This window comes from Anopheles merus, chromosome 3R (assembly GCF_017562075.2).
Source record: "Anopheles merus strain MAF chromosome 3R, AmerM5.1, whole genome shotgun sequence".
Classification (NCBI taxonomy): domain Eukaryota; kingdom Metazoa; phylum Arthropoda; class Insecta; order Diptera; family Culicidae; genus Anopheles; species Anopheles merus.
The window spans coordinates 28202808-28221876 of record NC_054084.1 but is presented as its reverse complement, the minus strand read 5'-3'; the positions used below and the strand labels follow the sequence as shown (position 1 = coordinate 28221876).

Sequence of the window (19069 nt, the reverse complement as noted above, 5' to 3'; positions counted from 1 at the left end):
TTGATCTACTGCTGAATTCATTTCAATTGCCCTAACAACACCTTATTTGGATCGTTTTGACTCGCAAGACTCTTTATGAAAAGAAAATTGAATTGCACCTGACTTTAAGGATAACATACGGCTGCTCATTGCTGCTTGGTTTTAGTAGCGTAAGAAGTGGAAGAGAGCAAACCAACAGCAATAACGATTCGCTGCTAACCGTAATTGGCCGATTATACGCACCATTCGCTTTATAACCAACGGGCCTATTGTGTTTCAACCGCCTTTCTTCATGTCCAACCCACACTCAAACACCCACACATTCACAAAACTACACGCATCGAGCCAGATATCAGTGAGGTGATTGCAGTTTTATTAGCAATCAAAGTACTCAGGGAAGAAAACAATATTATATACCAGCAGCGTACCAGCTACCAGCTGCTACTGCACGAGCTCCATCCAATCCATCGTCTCCCTAAGCAATCATCAATCCAATGAGCGCTTGGGACCGCACAAGTAGGCAGGAAAAACCTGCCACTATGCCTAGCAACCGCGCCACCAGTAGGGCCCCAGCAGGCATGGTGAGGGAAGCAGCAAAACAAAAAAAAAGAAATGACAAATAAATCAAACTCGCACTTGTTTTCCGGCCCAGTTCGTCGTAAGAGGGCAGGCAAGCGGGCGAGGTTGGGAGTGTCGGTAGAAAATGAAGCATTTCCGGTAGCAGCGAGCGCCACCAGCAGCAGCAGCAGCAGCAGTCGTCAGTCAGCGGACCGGCTCCAATAATCTTTCACCAACGCGCACAGCAAGCGGGGGATGAAGGGTGGGCAGCAAAAAAACGCACGCAAAAAAAACCCCGATAATCCAGGGCAAAAACCCACCCAGCTCCAACAGCGGCATTCCCGTTACACCATTTCGCGCTTCTTATGTTTCCTGATTCGTGACGCGGTGTGTCGTGTGCGTTTTTTGTTGCTTCTCCTTTTCCCTTGTTACACCGTGCTGTTAGTTGCCATGGTATTGTGGGGGGATTTTTGCTTCTTTTTTCTTCTTCTTCTTTTGCTGCTTTTTTGTGCCATGCTTTTTCCCATGCTTTCCCTGCGCACGATTTACCATTAATGTGATTTTTGTACGACATTTATGGTATGATTATGGTTCCTGTTTTTTCCGTTGCTCTTTAAGGCGTGTGTTGGCTTGGTTTTTTTAGCCCATAGTTGCGCAGGAAAGTTTATTGCGTTTATTTTACAACGAATACGACTGCGAGACAGGGTTGTGTAATGATAGACGAATATAATTCGAATCGATCAGCTTTTCACATTCAGTATGCTTGATTGAATCTTTAAAGACAAGCATAAACATCGTCAACAGTTTGGATACAATCTTCAAGCATTACTGTGTATTTTCTTAAACATAATTTGCATTATGGGCTACTTATTTCCCTCTTCAAACTCTCTCTTTTTCTTCCAAATCCGTTCATCCTTCCGTTAAGCAAGCGGATGCTGTAACCGGTGCTTGCCCTTGCATGGTCCGCACTACTCGCCCAATTGCTCGGTTGCGGTTGCCGGGGATTAACTGGGTCCTTGGGGCTAGCCGTGTGCGCTCCTTGCCTACCTCAACTTAACCCTACATCCCAAACAAAACCACGAACTGCGCCACGAGGGAGCTGCATTTGCTCCCGAGACTGCCAGCGATCCTTGCAGCGAGAGTGGCGAAGGGTCAAACTTTCACAGAGATAACGCATTTCCTCATACATCCCTCGGAACATGACTCACTCTCGCAGCATCCTTCAACCCGAGAGAGATAGAGAGAGAGAGAGAGAGAGCCCTTCTGCTTTCCTACTCACTGAGCGCGGTACCGCTCTCAATCTCTCACTTTCGCAATGGCTCTTTTGCCGTTCCCGGTCTCTACAGCAGCACTCTCGTATTCAGCTCCACGGGCGCTTTAGAGACCGAACACGCGCTCTGATGGTGCTCTCGGGTTTTCTGGGAGCTGCTGCTCTCTTCGGCCATCTCACAGCACAACAACACTCCGTTTCTCAGCAGGTTCGGCTTTTTCACGAAAACGGTTGCGCAACCGACGACGACGACGAGGACGACGCCAACGACCACGACGACGATGACGGCCAGCAGCGTAGTGCGAAGGCCATCCTGCCTATTGGGGAGGCTTTGACTTTTGCCGAGCTGCCGACCGTACACTGGCGAACCGGTGCCACGCCGCTTCTCAGTAGCCAACGAGAATCGACCCGTTTCGGTACGGCTTGTTAGCAAACGCTGGTGCGTGGGCCCCCCCGTTCGCCAAATTGAACGCTCTTCCGGAGTGCGGTTTTTCCTTTCCGCTTGAGCTGGAAATATATTACACGTGTACGAGTGTGACGTCTTACCTGCCACTGGATGGATAATCGAAAGGTAGCAAATCGGTGCCAGCCCAGGGAAACATAGGAAAGCCGAATGGGAGTGAGCAAAAGATACAGGGATAGCGCTGGCCCAAAAGCTTGCACGCTGCATGGTTGATATGATGGTCTTGCGCGAGTGTTTGTGCGTGCGCGTGTTTGTGTACGTATGTCACGTACCGTGTGGACCCGTGTCTGGGTGTGCCGTAGTGTGTCGGGAAAAGTGCGTGAATTTGTTAGCGAAAAAAGCAAACCCCAAAACCGTGCGTGTTGATAATTAAATCACTCATCAGCGCTTCACAGTGAAGCAGATGACGAGAGAGAGAAAGAGAGAGAGATAAATTCAGTGATTGTTCATGTGCGTGTGGATGTGTGTGATTGTGGGTGGGGTTGTGTTTCCCACAGTGGCCCCTTGGGGGAAAGTTTTGCGTGTTGGTGTGTTCAAACTTTTTCACCCGCAGCTTGTTGTACAGCGAAAAAGGTTCATCCGTTTGGATAAATACGTGCTAAGAGTGTGGGTGGGTTGGTTGTGCTAAAAATGTAATCGGAACACACAGTGTGAAGAAGAGAGGGAATGAAAAAAAAAACGGCAACAAAATCATCTCATCATTATCACCCGACAACCGCATCGGGAAAGTGGATAAATCCAATTACCTCGCCCCAGCAGGTCAAAACTGACCCCACGAAACGCTCTCTCTCTCTCTCTGGGGGTGGTGCACTGGTGCCAAGTACAAGAAACGCCCTTGATACCTTCCACTTGCCAATGCTCTCCGTAATGCTCTCCGGGAGGAGGAGGGCATTATACGTCTCCTACTCCAGCGGTGGGCAAAAACTTTTCATCCCTTCCTTAGCTTTGGTTGATTTTATCCGAAAACGGACCAAAAAAGGGAAAAACAAAAAAGCTCCCACTTTCCATAGTAACCGAACGTGTGTTTCGTGTACTTTTAGCCGTATTTGGGCAATGCAATCAAAGTTTCGTGCAGCTGGGTGGAAAGCTCTCCCACCGCCTGTCATCTCACGCCTGTTTGGTGTCTATATTTATCGCGCCTTCTTTTCATTATTTTCAATCGTTTCCTTTTTTGTTTGCTTTTTTATTGGGCCCTCCCGTTGTGTTGTGCCGTTTCGTCATGTTTCGCCGTGTTTGCAAAGAACTTGGATAGGGCGCAAAGTTTTCATTTTACTTCTAGCGCAAGGAACAATGCTGTCAAGATTAAGCCAAGAGAGCTTTATTTACCGTCCCTTGGCCGGTTGGGAAAAGGGACAAGACACAATGGCAGGCGTAATGATGAAGCAATTCTTGAGCATGGAATCGAATTAATGGTCGTACATTTTACGGTGATGATGATGCATTTTTAATGTATTTTTATTGCAATTATACTCAAAGTGTAACAATCTTGCCTCACCGTGGTTGAATTTAACAATCATTTTTCTGATCAAGTGGATACTTGCATCGGTGGGCGATAAGAAATGGAAATGGTTGCTCAATCGACAAAACAGATGCTTTCAGACGTTAACCAGACACAATTTCCACCAATCAGTTCACTGAACAGCGAGCGAGCTAATCGTGAAGTTATCCGTTCGATTACCTCCAATTTCCAGCCACTTTCGACACTTGATACACCAAACGTCTGAGGAACAAAGGTGGCACATTGATCTGCTACACTGTGGCGCGGTGTTGCCAGATTAACTGGTTTGAAATTTGAGCTCAATTGATTCGTTTTTGTATGTTTTTTTTTCTCTTTGCTGCTTCTCACGCAGCAGAGAAACCGTTTCGTTTCACTTTAATTCACACCCAGCAGCGACCCTGCTCAGCCCAATCCGCTCGTATCGTTGGCTGAGCTTGCGAAAAGGTTAAAGGTCAACGAAGCAGCAACCAAGAGGCGCCCGCTTTGTTGCGTTATGTCACTATGGAAGGCATCTCGTACCCCGACCGTGTACGAAAGGTCCATCCGGCCACGAAGCTAGATCAATATATGACAGAGCGAAAGAGATAGCTACAGAGATACAGAGAGAAAGAGAGAGAGGGCGAGATAGAACGGGAAAGCGTGAGAGACAGCTTGCGAGCAAGAAGCCGTCTGGCCGGAAGGCTACAAAAATAAAACCTAAATAACAAAAATCACAATCGGAAGCACCTGCGGGTGTAATTTGCTGGATTGTCCTATCCGGCACGTTCGCTGGGGTTTTTTGTGTGTGTTGCTTTCATTTCGTCGTCTCCGTCCTTAAGCTTGTCACTTTTACAGGCTTACTCTTTCTCGTCTTTCGCTGTCAACTTCCTTCGCTGTGTTGGGTGTGTGTGTGTTTGTGCGTTTTTTTGTACGTCCATTGAGATGATCCACCCCGCATGAGCTCCTCTTTCTGTCTGTCTTTTTTCCACCAGTCAAAGTGATAAATGGAAAGCCATTGCAAAAGAAACGTCTTCCCTTTATGCGGGCAAACGAGACACCATTGGGGTGGAAGTGAGGGGAATGAAATGTTCTCACGTTCGACCGGCTTGGGAAGGTTTGGGGAAGGAGTGTAATAACGGCGAGATGGAAAATGAAAGTAGTTTAGAAAGGGGAAGCGACGAACCCATTCCCCACGTGTGAGATGAACGTGTGTGCTGAATTTATGGCCACGTTGGCCGTTGCTTCACGAGCAAACGCAGCAATGCTTGACGGTGTCACGGTTGTCTCGACTTTCCTTGTTTGTGTGTGTGTGTGTTTATGTGTGAAATAGTTTAACGAGTAACTGGGTTTCCCATTTTTTCTTATTCCAATCTTCCAACCGTTCAAAAGAAGCAACGTCAAGGCAACTTTTTGGGGGTAACAGCCCAGGGAGTTTGTGGGTAGTTGTCCCTCCTCCATAGCCAATCCTATTTTACGTTTGCTGGCCCACTGGAAGAATACGTTTATAAACATTCTTGCCACCGCTCTTCAACCCATCTTTTTCCAACAGCAGCAACAGCAGCCCATGTGTGTGTGTGTGTGTGTATTAGTTCAAAGGTTTCGAAACAGTGTGTGGTGAACGTTATGAAGCAGCAGTGAGCGGAAAAAAGGAGCAGCGACGAAAACAACCGGGCGGCTCCATTCTTCCCACCCCGATAGGTCACAACGAAAATGGCCCATTTTTGATTATTTTCTGTTTGCCTCGCCCAAATAAAAAAACAAGACGTGTGGAAAACTTTACACCACACACTGGTAGGCTGCTCTCGATTGGTCTGTGCCAACTACAGCTTCTGCCACGAAAAAGCCGCCCGGATCGAAGTAGGCTTGTGAGCCGTGTGCGTATAGTGCTTGCTTCTTGTGCGCCAGTGTGCTTAGAGACACCCGGCAGTGAGCATCGCTAGTGGCTCGGACGAAAAAAAAAAGGAACAAGAAATCATCCTTTTCAGCCTACTTGAGGCCGACGGATGCTGGCTGAGAAAGTGAGGGGAGGGAAATAATCGAAAAGGTCACCGAAAACATCCAACCAATATAAAAACCAGCAACAAGAACAACAACAACAACAAAAGGTAAGTTTGAGAATGAAATACCCCTTAGTGGCTTAAGGGCTAGCCCTCCCCCATTCGGACCACCCCCAAACCCCTCACTCTCAGCAGGTTTCTTTTGCTGCACAGTTTGGTTTCGATTCAATTTTGAGAACTTTGAAGTACCGAGCTCGGTTCTTTTCCCCCCTAATCGTGTGTTCTTTCCACCCAACTTTCCACTCCCTAGCTCTGCCTCTATTGACCTTCGGCTTTAGGTTAGGTAAACTTCAAAACCAGCAAAACCATCGTCCCATTATTAAAACAATAAGAACAACAATCAAAACTTGAGCTCTCCAGCGCTGGAGCATCCTTCTTATGCGCTCCCACTGCTGGGAAGTTTCGCAAGCACACAGATAGAAGGAGCATCGTTAAAGGCTCGCTCCGTTTTTTCGGCTGCGGCCAGATGGGGCGGCACACATAACATTTTTTTTCTTTCCCTTGCTCCAATTTTATAAAACCTCAGCCTCCGCCGGGACGTGTACAATAGCCGCGGGCATGTTTTTCCATCTTCTGTTTCACCTTTTACAAGCGGGAGGAGCGCCCACACAATGGCTTCCCTTCTATCCACTCCCGCAAGGTACATCTTTGGAGTAGGAGGTAGCGTCTGGCACCCGAAACCCAACATGCCTGGAGCCGATCGAAATGCTGCTCTCCACATGGCTATTGTTACAGCAGATTAGGTCGGAAGCATCGGACGCACCGATCCCACCGAATTGGACTGTCCGTGCCAGAGCTCGTTCGGTCGGGTGGCTGCTGGGGATTGTTTTCTTTTTGCGAAATTAATACACGAAATTGAAAGAAAAACGAAGCCGGTCTCGGGCCGGCAGCAGTATCTCGGGCTCGGAGGACACTTTAGGTGAAAAGTTATTTATTCTTTGCTGTACGAATGATTCGCTTACTCCCCGTGTCCCACTGTTGGCGGGGGAGAAAAGCATCGCCAGATGGTCGGTAATTGGATTGCTAGCAGCGGCCAGCAGCACGACAATACAATCGCGTGAAGTGTATGTCTGTGTGTCTGTGTGTGGCATTGACACATTTTTAACAAGCTTCTTTAGCACAAAAAAAAAGATGACAACCGGTTACCGGTTGCATACGTTGAAGCCAATGGGGGAGTGCCAACAGAAAGCGCGTATACCTACAGGCCGGCTGCTTTACGGCGCCGGCTGTGAAGCTCTCCAGCTGTGAATCTCGTTACAGCAACAACAACGCAAATAAAACACCAAAAAGAGGAAAAACGATCCCCTGTGCGTATCCACATCAGCCACCCGCTGGGACATGTTTTTTGAACCCTCCCCGAAAGGCACTTGTTTTCAGTGCAGCAGTGCAGAGCGGGGAGCTGCCGGTAAAATGTTATCATATTTTGTATCACACGTGACGATTAACGGGAACAAGCTGCCCCCTGCGGGCGTGTTTAATTTCGTCGAAAGGAGGAGGTAGGAGGGGCAGGCGTTAAAATTTAATGTGAGATTAAAACCAACTCTCGGTGGCTCTGTTTGCTTTTGTGTGTATGGCTGTACTCTGGGCAAAAGTTAAGCATCACTTTGCCGCAGAGTACAGCCATTACGCAAGCCAAAATCATCACACTACTCAATTGTGGTCGTTAACGGGTAATGTACTTCATCCAAGGGTGCACATTATCCGATTGCATTTGATTAACTGGCTTTTGACTGAATGTGGAGAAATGATTGTATGGAGTTGGTTAGTGTTTCATCAAATGAAACTTCACATTCTAACGCATGTAACGAATTAAATTAATGTAGCTAATCAGTAGATGCAATCAGTGTCAACATTTTAAGCCATTATAGGAAAGTTTTACTATTAAAAATGGAGGATACTTTAGATAGTTAAAAGTATATCAATGTTCTGAACAAAGCCAGATGCCAAATTAAGTTTCAGATTTTTTTTTCTTTCACAAAAAAATCAGTGTAATAGTTTTAAATGTTTTGTAACCTGACTCAGAACCCATACCAATCCTGCGGCTGATCCCCAACGCATATTGGTCGTGAAATTTTACAGATCTCATACTGATGCAGGAACTCACTCCAATACCAGCCCAATCGAGCTTGATTCTATACCAGTCCTGTAACTGCTCCGAAAGCCGTACTGGCCCTGGAATTGATCCCGAACCCATACCAGAACTTACAAAGAACGCATGCCGGTTTTGGAACTGATCTTGACCCCACACCAGATCCTGTATCATGTACATATCGGTACTAGAACTGATCCCAAACACTTACTGGTCAATAAACTGATCAGGATTCCCTATCAGTCCTGATCCTGAACTCCATTTCAGGCCCTGATTCTGCTCCCTTTTTTAATTCGGGTCCAACAATAGTACCTGCATCTGTCTCAGTCATGGAACTATCCAGTCCAATGGTTTTCCTTTTGTTGCATTTGGAGGCCCCGAAGTATTATCGTCTGTTTGGGCACTTAATAACATGCCCGTCCTGGGCTCAATCCTCGTATGGACCGTCACCCTGAGCAAGGAATGACTCCTCCGACTGCGTGATACTTTTTAACACTTTGACCGCCGGCCTGACGTCACAGTTTTAGAGTGAGCACGTAGCGCATGGCAAGAGAGCGATGAGAGCGACGGTTTCTTGTGTCGTTCTCGTTCTCTCTTCCCTACCTCATTCGTTCTCGAGAGAATCAGTGAGCTTCAGATGCAAAGCTGAACGGTGAGCAAAACCGTCATTCGAATTTAAATGACACGGCGCTTAAAGGGTTAAGTCTCGAAAGCCTGTATATGCCGGCATGTTCCATTACCCCTAAAAGAAGGTTATTTGTTGCGTTGTAGTTGAAATTTTGGCGGCCTCCTAAAATAGGTCACCTGCAATCTAACTTTGACGCTTGCAGAACAGTTACTTGAACCACTGTTTGGAAAACTCTCTTCTTCTCCACACTCTTTCCAAACGCCAGAAAAGGAAATGTTGCGGGAACATTTGTTGCCAAATCGTATGGACGAACTGTCAAATTTCCTGTTGCGGGAACATTTGTGTTGCAAGAGAAACAAATGGATGGGTTCCATGTTTATTTGTTACAGGAACATTTTCGGACGGCTGATCAACACTCCATACAAAACCGCTTGCTAAACTATCATACGTTTGTAGGCCTAACAACACGGTCACGAATCGTTGGGTAATGACGAAAATTACCACAGATGGAGAGAGAAACAGGTAGTGCTATAGAGAAAGCAGGATTTATAGAGAGAGAGAGAGAGAGAGAGTGAGAGATTGAGTAAGGGAGAGTGAAATAGAAAGAGAGAAAAAGATTTAGAACCGATAGAGTGAAAGGAAAAGGTTAATTTACATTCTAAATCCTAAATCGAAATCGATAATATAGTGCAACTTGCTTGAAATAATCATTGTTATTTAATCATCAATCATCAAACATGAGATTAGCACCAAATAAATTGAAAAACATACACTAATAATAGACTTATTCTATCCTAAAATGAATGAAGAGAAATTATGGAACATGGCTTCCATAAAATGTTAGCTAGCTAAAGCAGTTTCACCGTTTACAATCTATAATTGTGGTGAATCTATAACCTCACTTCACAATGGTTGATCTGCTCCATTTTAACACCTACAAAGCTTATATTTGCATTACATTTACAACTGAAAGGCTCTAAACGACTGATAAAAACTAGAGCCACAAACGAACTTGACGAGAGATAGAGGAGAGCATTATGCAACGATTCCCGGTTTGTAGTACTTCCTGTAATCCTGTTACTGTTGCTGGATCGTCTCAGCCATGCATTATGCATTGCCCGATTTAAAATTCAAATGTATGCTACAGACAGTAAAAATAGATTCCCCAAACACAGTCTTATCGCACATCTTTTGTTTGTTTTTGGTTTGTCTGTATGTGTGCGTGTGCACTTAAATCAGGAGAACGGTCCTGCTAGCTGCCTCACCAACTGACGCAGCATCACCGCAACCCCAACTGTTATTATCATTTCCATTTGCAGTGCTATATAAATACCAAAAAAGAACAGCAAAGAGCCGCACCCACTGCAATCACTGCATGTGCATTGCATCTTATCTTTCCATTTTGTGTGTATGTGTGTGTTTGGAGAGTGTAAAAGCATTTAAGATGATGTACGTTCGGGGAGCGGGGCGATTTATGTCGCTTCTGCTCTTATGCAGCCGTTTCCTACCTCCTACCTGACGCGCGTTTGCGCGTCGCAAAGTGCCGCAAATGGATGCTCGAATGCCCGGGCAAGGCTGCCATTACAGAAGAAGAGCGAAAGGCGGGCAGGGACACAAAACCAACATCCCTTGGCGCTTCTTTTGTCTGTGCAAGCGGTAGGACAAACGCGCTGCCGCAGCACGACGCATGTACCGCCCGGACTTCCGGACACCGGAATGGATGTTTTAAAATCCGCACACCACTAATGGACGCGCGTCGAGCCGCTATCCGCCGGGTAGCACAGACACCACCACACACCGTCCAACAAAAAAACCGCACCACTCCGCAAACTGGAAATGGAATGCAACGAAACGGATTCTTCAATATTTTCCCACCCACACTTGAATAATGCACGAAAGGGGCGTAACGAGTAGTGGGCGCCCTGGGCGATGCATTCACTTTTCCAAATGCATTTTCATGAGTTGGCGTGGTTAGGGCGGCTTTCGTTGCACCGATACGGGCAGGCACGGCTCTCATGACGGCAATTTTGCCAACTTTACCCGCAACGGATGTGCATCCACTTTGCGCGTGTCGTTTTGAGCGGAATTATGTTTGGTGCTGGGGTATACCCATGTCAGTGCAGTTGAAACACGGAAACACAACGGCTCTGCAGATTATCCGGCAGCAGGAAGTACGCACGAGATGCGTACGTGGAATTGTCATGTTCATGTATCGATCTCAAAACGAACGATCGTTGCCTTGTGGCACGGGAGTGCAAAATTAATCGATCCATTTTTCATTTACAGATCTGCAGCGAAATTTACCTCGACCGAGTCGTTAACATTTGGGTGGAATGTTTGGGACGGTGAAAGTTTGTCGAACGCACAAGCCACATACCCGATTTACAACGTTCTCGTTAAGCTTTTAGCAAGAAATTTCATTCTCGCCGAAACACTACCATTTCGTTAGAGATTGCAGCCCTGCCCATTGTGGAAGCAGATGCTGCTTCAATTAAATTCAACTTTGATGCTGCACTATCCCTGGAAATGTCATATGAGCTCCTTCCAGCTTTTAGATTTTTCGTGGGAATCTGTTTAATTTGATTGAAAACTGGTGTGCAACTCGGTACGGTGGAAAATGGCTTTCGCTTTGCCAACTGCAACTGCTGAGAAAGCTAGGAACGACCATACCTGAAAGCCCACACACTGGCCCCGGGAAAGGCAAAGTTAAATCGCGCAGCGGCAGATGTTCTAACCCACTATGGCGATATGTGGAGACTGGCAAGCGGAAGCGGGCATATCATTTAAATGCCGGCAGCCAACATGCAAATCCAATTCGTGCCTATTAAGGAGCGGGTGCCGGAAGCAGGGACTGAAGCTGTGCTGTAATACAATTAACCAACATTCCCAACTGCACCGGCTGGTTGCAATCGCACCAAAGGTAGCTTGGCCGCCGGTTGCGGTAGCTACCTGAGGACTCGGACCGTTATGTTGGGAGTTTCCCATTCGATGGAAATCGCTCTTCGCTTCAGCTTCTCCTCACCATGGGGGAAGAAATTTGTCATGATAGCCGCCAGCGTGCGTTGCTAGGGTGCGTTTTGGGAAGCGGCAAGTAATAACACATTGCACCGCTCTTACCCTGTGGCGAGTGGTTTATTAAAATTTCAGAACTAGTACTTCAACTCTTTGATGTGCTTTTGCACTTTTTCGATGGACATGGGACTGGTGTTTCCAAAAGCATACAAATTTGTTGCTTTTTTGAAGTAATAGAGTACAAAGTTGAAATAATGCCCTGGCCGTAATGCTCGCTGGAAGGGAGCTTAAACTGAGGGATGGAACTATATTGCACTTACAAACAGTAGCAGTTGTGAATATGTCAATTTTCTACGAGCTGCTAATGCCCCGATCAGTACATGAGTGGTTTATATATTTTATATTCATGAAAGATGATTTTCGTTTCATATTGTTTCATGATGTAGTTTGTAAAAACTATAAAACAAAAAAATCTTTGCCTGACCCTAGGCTAGATGTTCTCGATGGGGTGAAACAATTCAGACATGTTGTTTTATGTTTTTTTTTTTCTGCCTGTTGCTATTACAATTCATTAGAGATACTAACGTTTACATTACAAATAATGGACCAATATTGTCGATTTTTCACGGGTTTATCTTCACCCACACTAACGAAACGTTAATTTCACTTTCAACAATAGTATCCCGAGAGTTAGCAGACAAAATTTGACGCCTCTGTCAGTTGAACTTTACCCGTGATGGCCAAACAAGTGAAGAAACTTCGTTCAGAAACGTGCCAAAGAAAGGCACCACGCCATGACGAAAACGAACATCGTCCGGCAGTTTGTAGACGTTGGATAGGTCCATTCCGGCATCTAAAACATCTTGGCACTATTAAACAACAATCAGACCATCGAAAGAAAGCACGGTCCCGAATGGCTGATGACCCTGAGTGACTTGAGGCTCTAAAGGAAGCTGAAAATGAAGACCGAGGGAAAAGCGACTACATCACTGCGTTTGCTTGGCAAGGGGGTTCGATGCAATCGGCAAAACGGTGCAATAGTCTCTGGGGGACATGAAACAATATAATTATAAATTGCGTCTACTGGATCCGCAGCAACAAACATCGATGCCACAAGCGGATTTTAAGCGGATTTTGGCGTAATTTCGATATTACACGCAAGTTTGCGAACCAGCCCAGCATCTCCCAGCTGCAACCCATCGAGTTTTTTTATACCAAGATGATCGACCTCAGCACAATTTTTTGATCGAAAAAATTTCGACCGATCCAGCTGTCATGTTAGTGTCATTTGACACACATTTCGCCGCCAAGGTGTTCATTTTACTGGTCTTTTTGAAAACTGGTATACTATGACACTTGCGAGCAAAATTAACTATGCTACAAAAATTCGATCGTTCCGCTTTATATGGACGCATTGAGCTGCGGAAATGATCGAATATCAGAAAAATGCCATAAATCAAGGTTAAAGGTTTTGAAAAACGTTGTGTAAAAGCAAGTTGGTAAATGTTTTGGTTCTTTTTCAATATTTAGCGTGATAAAAAATCATTTATTAAATATATAAAAAAATATTTGCCTACACTAAATACTGAACTCGATGGAAATCGACTTCATGTAGGAGTATGAAAAAAATGGTTTTACTGTCAGTTTTACGTGAGCACCTATCGAATTTTTTCGATCAAAAAATTGTGCTAAGGCCGGATGCAGATGCTCTAATCCAACAAATTTTGTCGCAAAAATTGAAGAGGAAATTATAAAAATTTAGTAAAGAGCTTAAACACATGCCTACACGCATGTCTTCGTCCGCAATGGCTCATATTTCGGATAGCTAACGAAAGGCTGCTCGCAAGGTCGCAGATTTCATTGTGCAAATAAGCTTAAATAATTACCATTCAATTGCAACGCTTAAACTCGTGACATCTCGGTTAAATAAATTACATCTCACATTGATAAAAAAGTATAGTGATACATTCCACAATGCTCCAGTAAATTCTTACCTTGCTAGCTCTACCTATCGTCACTGCAGGCGAATATAAATCAACAACCAAGACATTGATCAACGTTTCGTAATGAAACAAACGCTCCAATCGAGTTTAAATTATCATCAATATCTGAAAACATTAACTAAACCCAACCAAAAACCACCGCTTCCACCGGATTATCAATACCTTTGCGCAGCACAAATGAAAAAAACCATCGCCAATCGTTTCTCATACCATTCCTGCCAGCACGTGGCCACGCCACGCCGACTCGAAAGCGCCTCATAAATATTCCACTTCACGAATGCTTCATCCATCTCATTGGCATCTTACGATAAAAACGGAGTCTTTCCCATTTCCACCCCTCGTCCGGGAGAAAGCTGCTGAGCCGTTCGGCCATGCTGATCCAGCATTTCCGGCGCGCTCTCCCATAATTAAACATTAATCTGATAACGTCCCAGTTCATAAATCATAATTCTGTGTGCTCCCAGGCCAACAGTTTCTCGCTCCAGTTCCACACCAAAGAAGCCACAGAAGCAGCAGCAGCAGCAGCAGCAAGGGGACAGTTTGTGTTTGCCCATCGAGCCAGTCTCAGTAAATATTGAGCCTCATCACGGTTGTCCCGCTGCCGGATCGTGGCTCCCAATGAATAATTGTCCTCGAGCGGAGCGGGCTGGCCGCACTTTGATGGGCAATCTTTGATGATTTGTGCAAATAGAAATGGCGTTGAGACGGAGGCGTTAAATTTATTCATCCATTCCTTTGTCTTCCGGAAGGGAGGGCCGCCGACCAGCTTTGTTGTTAAAGCACATTTCTTATCGCGCCAATGGGCGATGGCTCGCAGTAAGTCGACGTTTAGACACGGCACAAAACTTTCCCTTTCGCGCCATGATCTGCTTCTTGCGAGCGCGAGGAAATTTTAAAAGGAAGAGGGGGGGGGGTAGAGGGTGAAGTACGTCTGCACTGTCTTACCTCGGGTCATGCGGACCGGAATGTTAGGCCACAGCGAAGGGCAACCAGAGGGTGTACTTTCCCTCTTTGTATTTCCATCCAACATGGAGTCACTTTAAACCAGACTGGTGTCTGGAGGCGAATAATTTGGGCAATTGTTTCTTGCGCGTTCACACAAATTGCTTAAAGCTAGTTCAGTAAATTTGGAAGAACCGCGCTACGCCTATACCTCCCCTCCTTCCCGCCGCGAGTAGTTTGGCCCTCAGCACCTTTCGGTGGGGAAAATAAACGTTCCTCGCCAAAAAAAAACCGTCGAAAGCGATCGCAAACGCAAAGTTTTCGCCTATCTTGATAAATTGAGCTGCGGTCTGTCTTTTCGCTCGAATTAATCACTTCCATCGCTCGCAGCCGCCCACCATTCTCCTATTCCCCTACAAATTCCACAAAATTTGCTGGCTGAAATCTACACCAGCGGAGGACGTGGGAGACTGAAGGAAGAGGACTTCGGCTTCGTTTCTGCAAACAATAGCACCCAAGACACAACACACACACACACAGCGAGTGCGACACAAAACTGGCAGCAAATTTAATTTTCTCAAGCAACAACTTTGCCACGTAAAGTTTGCCACACCGAGGCGCTTTTCATTTTCTGTACCATTCCTTGCACTCCCCTTTTTTCTCTCTCTTTCTCTTTCTCCCCCCAATTGGCAGCAAGGTTTCGTATCAGCGGAACCACTTCCCAGGAGCGCGTCTTAGTCGCCCGGGCGACTCTAATCGTTTATTTTTGCGCTCCAACTCAACAAAACTCAAACAACGCGGAAAGGACCGTTCACGCAACCACGGAAATGGAATTGGTGGAAATTCTCACACCGTACAGAAATAACAGCGGGGAGTTTGAATTTGGCCAGCAGCCAACAGGCGGGCAAAGGGCAAGATGTGTAAGATAACCAAAGCGAGCCGGTCACGTACCGATGGAACTGACATCTGTGAGTGGACCACTCGCGGGCTTCCCATTATTGTGTGCTCCGTAGCGTGCGGAACCCCCACGCGCTTAGCCAAAAAGGCAAGATTTTACGCTTGTGTTGGTGAGTGAGTTTCTCGTTGCTACTACTGCTGCTCCTGTTGATGTTGTTGTTGTGGAGCACTTTGAAGGACTTTCAGCCCCTCCGGTTCGGCGGCTGCTGCTCCCGAGAGCTCTTCACGCTCGCGCCAGCATGCAAAACCCATCATGCGAACCGTCATAATTCTTTGGCCCCACACACACACACACACACACCCCTGGAGGTATGGTAATGCAATAAATTTGACCTTGGTACTGTGCGCGGTTTCGAGCATAATGTCGGTGAATAAAAACATCCCACGTTACGCCAGGGAGGGTGATCCGTGGCATCGCCGAAAAAACGCCGCCCGAGGGAGGCTGACACGTGGGTACACTTGCGAAGTAGAAACGAAACACCCGCTCACACCGATCAGTCAGGCGTAAAAATGTAAATATGTCAATACAATCACTGAATATTCCTCGCACGCGTCCACCCCGACCTGCTCGAGACCTTTAACAAAGCCCCTTTGGGCGGGCGGATGGCCGTGGTTAAAGATTTGCGGGGAGTGGATTTATGCCTTTGCCCGGGCCGAAACTTTGCTAAGCCTACTTGGAGTTTCGAGCACGCCGGAAACTTCGCCGGCCCTTCGTTTCGGCAAGCATCCTTTGAAGTGTCCTTGAAGCCATCGAAGCACGACGCGGAGGCAGTGTCCTCCGGAATCGATATCCCTTTCGCGCGTCGACCGTGAACGCTGTGCCATCTATACCTTCCAACAAAAAAAAAAACGAGCTTGCCGAATTCCACTGGCCCCCGAAGGGATCAGCACAAGAGGCAGAGAGTAAACTGGAATACCACCGCTGGAATTTCGGTAAGCTGGAGGTGAAAGTTTTCGCAAAGACGCTATCACGTCTACACGGTACCCACCTGGGATGAGACAGAATGTGTGTGTGTGTGTGTGAGAGAGAGAGAGAGAGAGAGTGAGAGAGAGAGAGAGAGTGAGAGAGAGAGAGAGAGAGAGAGAGAGAGAAAGTGGGAAATTCACACGAGATTCCTGTCCGGTTGTGTTCCAACACCCAACACCAACCGGTATGGAGTCCGGTTCGCTAGACATCCCCAAACGCGGGAAGAAGCTACGACTGGCGAACGGTGTTCACGTTCTATTTGTCTTGTTGTTCATCCGCCCACCCGAACTCGTGGGAAACTTCGTTTGGAATTTACGATCGAAACGTGTTGGGCGGTTTTTTTGTTCTGCCTCTTCTTCCGAGGATCGATTCCACCGCGCACGAAAGACGATAGTGCTGAAATGGAATGTCTTAAAGCAAAAATCCGTACCGTGACTTCTGCACACTCTCTCACACACACACACACACTCCCAACCCATGGGGGATAGGAGATTCGGCGAGTGTGTATGTGTGTGTGTCTGGTTTATTTCGAGTGGCTTTTACTTACTTACTTACTCTTGCACGCGGCAGCTTTCAGTTACATCTTCGGGTCCCAGCGCGCGGCGGATCGAGGTTCGTGTTGCCTACTTGCGTCGCAAAGGGGCTCAGGCCGCATTACGTAAATGTGTAATTGATATTTAAGAAGCTATTCAGTGTGCGCGGGGCGAGAATTGAAATGAAACCGTGGAGGAGGCGCTTTGTTGGTGCTGCTGCCGAGTGCTGGGGGGGAAGATACATTATTTTGCTGAAGTCTGGGGATTTTCGGTTTTCCTCGGCAGCCGGGCATGAACCCGGGTCGGTGTTCGGTGTTCGGTGGTGGCGGGATTTCTTCGAAAGATCGTAAATGTTTTCATTGCAGCAATGCATGGGTTTTGTTTGTGTTTAAGTGATTTTTGCATCACTTCTCCGATTCGTGCCCGAAGAGTATGTTTCGTTTGGTGGCCAAATGTGTTGCTTTTGATTGATGATTACGGATGAGCGATGAGAGGTTAATCTAATTTCATCTTATTTGATTATAGAAAGATAATTGCTGATTGTATTTCCGACTCTATTTTTTTGCAGCCTTAGCCACTGATGAGTTCGTGACCACAAAGGCGCTAAAATGTTGACAAACTTGTTGCTTATTGATGACAAAAATGCTTTTCTCATTGGTGTACTACACTTAATTTGACAAACATGCAACCCAAGCTCATTGGCAGAACTTTTACATTGCCTCGAACTGAAACAAATTCAACTGATATTTTCCCTGCTGGGGTCATTTTGCCAAAAAAAAAAGAGGAAAAATAAAATAATTGCAAACGACACAATTTTTGCTGAAACTATTACAGAATCTTTTAGCATTACAGATTTACTGCGATACTTTACTGACGAATTACAATTATTGTTTAATTTCTGTACTCAAGTGACCAAAATTAGTAATTGAAAACAGTAACACTTCTGTTAGTTCGTTCGTTCCATTAAGATTTTAACTAAACTGAAGAATTGCGAGCTACGTTTGTATAATTCGTATGCTAAATTGGATATGATAAATGTGGTGAACCAAGTTTGTAAATTGACTTTGACAAAGCGAAGATCATCGAAGAATAATATGGCAAAATGATAGTAAAATATTTAATAAAAAACAAAAATTTCCAAAAACTGAAAAAACTAAACAATAACACCAAAACTTACAAAAAAAGGCCGCTAATGAATCGAACCTTTTTGATAAATAGACTTGCCTGCGAAGTGCAATATCATTTAAAACGTTATAGCCACAATTTGCAATATCGAAAAAACTTAGCTATTTAAATGTATTTTTTCATGCAGTAAAAGCCTTTTTTGTCTATTTCACATTTTATTACAACACGACCATAAAGCTTCGACTACTTTACAGCAACCAGAAATCAAATTATTTCTAACGTCAATAGCTCCCATTTTCCTAAAAATTCTACCAAAAAGGTGCCATATCCACATCGTACCGAACGTTCTACGCACACGCTGTGTCAGAACGTTCATCGAATTGCTGCGTACTTAAACCAATTGATGCGTCACTTTCGATCGTCGTATGACACGCCGGGCAACCAATTCACGCACACACACACACCCAAACGCCCAGAGCCTTCCGGGCACGGACTGTCGATGAAGCACAATTTTAACTAATGCGTAGCGCGAAATCAAATTACACATCCTCATGGCATGGCATTGTTTTTTCCCTCCCCTGCGAAAAAAGTGTGCTACCAGAACACGCACTAGAAAAGCTTTCGCTCATCATCCGATCGAGTTGGGGAAAAGAATAGTAAAAAAAAAGACTTTACTCTTCTGTTTATTTTTCGCATCACTCTCTCTTCATCACATCTCCATCTGTGTTCTTTTTGTCGGAGGTTCAGTTTTGAAATCGACTGTTACTGGCATGGAGGCGTCGAGATGGGCGCTGCCAATGGCAAATGAATTTCCCCGGATGTACGTGTAAACGAGGCGCACACACACACAGAAAAGTGAAGTGACGTTGCGTCAATCATGGTGGAGAAATTGTTCAACAATCAGTCCAAGAAAATTCAATCAGATTCTAAAAAAAATCGGTGAAAAAGCGAGACACACACAGAGAGCAAACCCAATTTTCATTAGCCACTCGCCGAGCGGCCGGAAAGC

The 19069-nt window shown here is 45.7% G+C and overlaps 1 protein-coding gene across 4 annotated transcripts in view; it reads left to right on the top strand.

Annotated features, from left to right (window-relative positions):
• The first annotated feature begins 2100 nt into the window (after positions 1-2100).
• Positions 2101-19069, top strand: part of LOC121595861 (uncharacterized protein DDB_G0271670-like) — a 57190-nt gene continuing 40221 nt past the window's right edge. For 2 of the 4 annotated variants that reach the window (XM_041920173.1, XM_041920175.1), the window contains exons 1-2: positions 2101-2378; positions 5297-5852. The gene's annotated coding sequence lies outside the window, so the exon portion shown is untranslated. The remainder of the gene's footprint in view (positions 2379-5296; positions 5853-19069) is intronic. The other 2 variants (XM_041920176.1, XM_041920174.1) reach the window with 2 other exon arrangements.